The sequence below is a fragment of the Equus przewalskii genome, chromosome 18 (genome assembly GCF_037783145.1).
Source record: "Equus przewalskii isolate Varuska chromosome 18, EquPr2, whole genome shotgun sequence".
Lineage (NCBI taxonomy): Eukaryota > Metazoa > Chordata > Mammalia > Perissodactyla > Equidae > Equus > Equus przewalskii.
Window position 1 is genome coordinate 23588289 of NC_091848.1, and position 5303 is coordinate 23593591.

The 5303-nt window shown below is 44.4% G+C and overlaps 1 protein-coding gene across 8 annotated transcripts in view; it reads right to left on the minus strand.

Moving 5' to 3' along the window:
• MCF2L2 (MCF.2 cell line derived transforming sequence-like 2) overlaps window positions 1-5303 on the minus strand; it is a 240526-nt gene that overhangs the window by 234592 nt on the left and 631 nt on the right. The gene's annotated exons all lie outside the window — the stretch shown is intronic.

Here is a 5303-nt window from a genome sequence, read left to right on the forward strand (position 1 = left end):
GCAGCCCAGGGTTCACCAGTTCAGATCCTGGGCACCGACCTACCACTCATCAAGCCATGCTGAGTGGCATCCCACACAGAAGAACTAGAATGACCTACAACCAGGATATACAACTATGTACTGGGGCTTTGGGGAGAAAGAAGAAAAAGAACCTTGCTTGGGCTTGGGGTGATGTCACCAAGCAGTATATGAATGGCATCTGGAAGAAGACACTTAAGAGGTTCGTCTATGACTTCAAAGGATTTGTCAAGGATGAGGAGGTTGTAAAAATCAACGGAGCTGTGGCTGAGAAGGCAAATAGCTTTAACCTGAGTGTGGATGAGGATGACATTGAGGAGCTCCTAGAGGTGGCTTCTGAGGGACTGACTAATGAGGAATTGTTGGAACTGGAACAGGAATGCGTAGCTGAAGAAGAGGCAAGAAAAAAGGCAACTTCAGGAGAAGAAAAAGAGGAAGAACCCCTAAGAAAATTCACAGTGAAGGGTTTAGCAGAAGCTTTTGCAGACCCCAACAAGCTCTTTAAAAAGTTTGAAAACATGGGCCCCAACACCAAAAGGTTTCCATTAATAGAAAGGAATGTTCATGGTGCATTATCTGCTTACAATCAAATCTATAATGAAAAAAAAGAAACAAACCAAGCAAACCACCACAGACATATTTCCAAAAAGAGTGACATCTCCTCAAGAAGAGCCTCTGGCAAGTCCTTCGGGAGGTATTCCAGAAGTTATTATTACCAGAGGAGATGACAGCTCCACGTGTGTTATTGCCCCTGAAGGCCTTCCAGTAGGATAAGATATGGAAGTAGAAGACAGTGATGTTGATGATCCTGACCCTGTGTAGGTCTAGGCTAACGTGTGTGTTTGTGTCTTAGTTTTTAAGATAAAACTTTAAAAAGTAAAAAAAAAATTTTAATAGAAAAAAGCTTATAGAACAAGGATGTAAAGAAAGAAAATATTTTTGTACAGCTGTACAATGTGTCTATGTTTTAAGCTAAGCGTTATTACAAAGGAGTCAAAAAGTTAAAAAAATAGTTTATAAAGTAAAAAAGTTACAGTAAGCTAAGGTTAATTTGTCACTGAATAAAAAAATACTTTTTAATAAATTTAGTGTAGCCTAAGAGTACAGTGTTGATGAAGTCTACAGCAGTGTACAGTAATGCCCTAGGCCCTCACATTCACTCACCACTCACTCACTGACTCACCCAGAGCAACTTCCAGCCCTGCTAGCTCCATTCATGGTAAGTGTCCTATACAGGTGTACCGTTTTTTATCTTTTATACCATATTTTTACTGTACCTTTTCTATGTTTACATATACAAATGGTAACATTGTGTTACAATTGCCTACAGTATTCAGTAAAGTAACATGCTGTACAGGTTCGTAGCCGAGAAGCAATAGGCTATATCATAAAGTGCAGGTGTATAATAGGCTATACCATCTAGAGTTGTGTAAGTACACTCTGTCATATTCGCACAATGATGAAATCGGCTAATGATGCATTTCTCAGAACACGTCCTCATCATTAAGTAATGCATAAGTATACAAGGAATGTCTCAAAGGATATTACCTTCTGCTTCACAGTTTCGTCAAGCATAGTCAAACATATGAAGCTATTTCAGAACAATGATAAAGTAAAATCAAAATAATTACTTCTAATATGAGATGACAAGGTGGACAGTGAGCTGGACTGGAAATGTGAAACCTGTGTGGGGGATTACTGACACCAACCAGCTGGATGACTAAGGGTTTCCACTGACTGGAAGCCCCGTGTGAGCCATATGTGCCCTGTCAATCAAAATCCTAGAGCAATCTGAGATGCATTAGTAGAACATCCATGTTTATTCAGGCAGCACAGCTGCATATAAATAGCAGTATAGCAAAAGTTACTATAGAGAGGATTCAAGATTCGAAAGGGATGGGGTGGGGAAAGTCAAACAACTCTTTTCTGATTCAAATTTTGTGATCAAACCAATGTGACTATAGTCCAGAACAAAGGGGAGAGGATGGTCCTACTTGTGTCCTGCATGGTAAAAACATATCTGGACACTGTTCACATGTGAACTGCATATTTTATGAGGGTCCCTGACAAACTAATAAAATCCAGAGAAGGAAGTCCCCACAGTGAACCACAACATATGAATATTTGAAGGGCCTAATGTTTACTTGAAAAATGGGGTCTGAGAGTCAAAGAGTTATCCACAAATACTTCAGAGCTGTCTGTGTAAACACTGCCTGGCATTACTCAATACTCAAGGTCCATTCCAAGGCACAACAAATCACTCATTTATTCAGCAAATATTTATTCTGCGTCTCCTTAGATGGAGGCCCTGCGTTAGGTAACTGCCTGGACACACGAATAAGTAATGAAGAGTCTAGGAGCAGAGAGAAGATGAGAACACGAATAACCAACTAACCATAATATGAAGGAGAGTACGAGAAGCACGATGTGAGTAGAACAAAACCTACTTTAGAATTCAGAAGCAGGAGTCATTATGTCCCGCTGGTAGGATGAGGAAAGCCCCCTGGCGGAGGAGTCATTGAACTGGGCTTGAAAGGTGTGTACTATTTAAGGAGAAATATACTAAGGGGACATTCCAGGTGGAGGAAAAAAAGAAGCACAATGGAGTGGGGAACAGAGTTGGAAAATACAGTGGGACAAAACTGAAGAACTGAATAGCCCAAGTTAACCAACCAAAGGTGGAGAAATATCAAGCACCAGGAGATAAGACTAGAAGGGAGCCAAATAGTGAAGAGCTGGTACTCCAGGCTACAGAGAATGACTGTGTGAGGGTATCATGAAAGCTCCCAGAATACACGAGTGCTGTGTTGTTGTTGTTTTATTATTCCTAGTGTAGGTTAGATACAAACACAGCGGAGGCAGGAGGCTTGCCCAATGGTCAGTCAGAAGGAAATGAGGTCCTGAAGCAGGTCACAGGCAGGTGGCAGTGGACAGGAGGAGACTCACCCTTGAGATATTTCAGGAACTGGATCAACAGGCCCCAGAACTGAATTGTCAAATCTAAGGGACTGTGGAAAGAAAGAGCAGAAACCCCAGCTGGAGGAGGAACTGGCTGAGGGACAGAGGTGGCAGAGTGAATATGGAAGCACAATGTTGCAACCCAGATGAGTGGCTAGAAGAGGACCAGAGGGATGTCTAACCCACCATCTTGCTTCAAGCACTGCTCAACCCTTCCCCAACTCATGATCACACCCCTCAGAGGCTGCTCGCCAAGCAAAGGCCGGAAAAGAACAGTCAAATGCAGAGCCAACCCACCCTAGCAGAAGCTCCACTGGCTAATCAACGCAACTCTCCACATAGGCAGGGCTGTTGCAGGGTTAGAGACCCCCTCAATGAGATGCCCCCACAGAAGGAATGAAGAGCTGCCTTCTGGTCCCGAGCCTGCCACTTGTTGCCCCTGAAATCTTGAAAGATGAACTTCCTAAGTCTCAATTCCTTCGTTTGTAAGATGGGGATGATAATGTACACCCCACCTATTTCATAGGTTTGAGAGAGTACACAGGAGACAGTAGGTACACAAATGCCAGAGGTCATTAGAAGTTCTCTGAGAGCAGAAATTACAAGCTCACACTGGTATCCTGCATGCTGGAGCTGACTACAGGAGAGAAGCAGCAAGGTGGGCAAGAAACTATCACAGCCTGGGTCACAGGCAGCCAAGGAATACTCCCTACCAGATCTTCGAGAAGACCCTACATCCAGAGAAACACAGGAGGGACCCTAATAGTCATCCGCATCCATCTCCTGACTTAACAGATGGGACGCTTCACCCTGAGAGGTCTGCCCAAGATCTTTAGTGGCAGAGGGCCCAGGGAGAGGATCAACAACGCAACCACAGTTTAGACGCTGTTTTTACCCACGTTATCTTACAAACAGCCTTTGAGCCAGGTGCGGAAGGATTACTAAAATTCCCATTTCTCAGCTTGAGGTTGAATGACTTGTCCAGGGAAGGATTCAAATGCAGACGGTCATACCCGTCCGCTGCTCTTTCTCCAGATCACAACTTCATGCATGGGCGGTATTTAGCACAATCATTTCAGCATTCAATATATTTCAAACTCCAAATTCTGTTCAATGTCATCCTGCCTTCAGCAATATTTCACATTCAGCCTTCCCTGGTAGGATTTTACTGACCTTTCATCTTAAAGACATACCAGGTCAGTGGCCACGTTTGGCACCAGAAACATTTTTTTTCAACTGAATCATGAAAACCAGGCCATCCCATATAAATCATCTTCACAAAGTATATCCCCACATGTATATCAATCGAGATACATATCATTATTGCACTAAACACAATGCACTAGGGTGCTCCAAGAGCCATGAGGGCTTGCTAATTGAAGCAATATTTAACATACAGATACCAAGAAGGCAATTTTAACAAATGGGTGGAACTTTGAGGTAAAAACTTCCTGACTTTATCGATAAAAACTAATTTGCATTAAGGGTCTCAAAGTGAATTGAGCAACAGACAATTATCCTGATAATTCTAGTCATCTACATCCAAATGCTCTGAACCAGAACGTGTCGTTTACCTGCGGAGGTCCAGGGAACAGGTGGAGGAAGAAAATGCTAAGAAGGAATTAACTCGCCACTGTCTCAATGTTCTCTTTACTAAATAGGGCCTATCTTTTCACCACAACCCTTATTTCAGGAGCAAAGCATAAATATTTTGCTTCCCTTTTTTAACTCATGAGAGAGGATTAACATTGCTCAGTCTTCTGGGGCTTCTAGAGGTTTCCCACTGTGGTTCAGAGAGATGTGGCGACACCTCGCAGTATTTCTAACAGGCCTGGGAGCCAGCCTGAGAAGTGGCCCCCTAAATGTAGCCTGCATTTCACCAGCTACCTTGTGAATAAGCCTCCAGGGGTCTGGCAGTAGCAGGTCCCGCGGCAAAACACCGACATTCTTTCGTCACGTCCCCTCTCCTTTGTTGTGTAAACCACGACACCACTCCCCACCCTCGCCCGCGGTCAGAGTGGGTGACGGATCGTAACAGCCCAGTAGCCCTCGATTTCAGGCTCAACAGACTTGGCAACTGCCTGGGGGTAGCACCTGCCCCAAGGCCGCCCCAGCCCCGCCAGACATGGGAGACCCCAAGGTCGAGAGCGCCGCGCCCCAGGGATGCCTGTCACTGGCCGCCCCAAGCAGCATCTTGAGGCAGAGAAGCAGGGAAGGGCGCTGCCCTTGGGCTGCGGGTGAGGGTAGGGGGGGACACGAGGCCCTAGAGACTATGTCCCCACCCTCAATTAATAAAACGCAAGAGAAAAAAAGAAAGCTTCATTTAC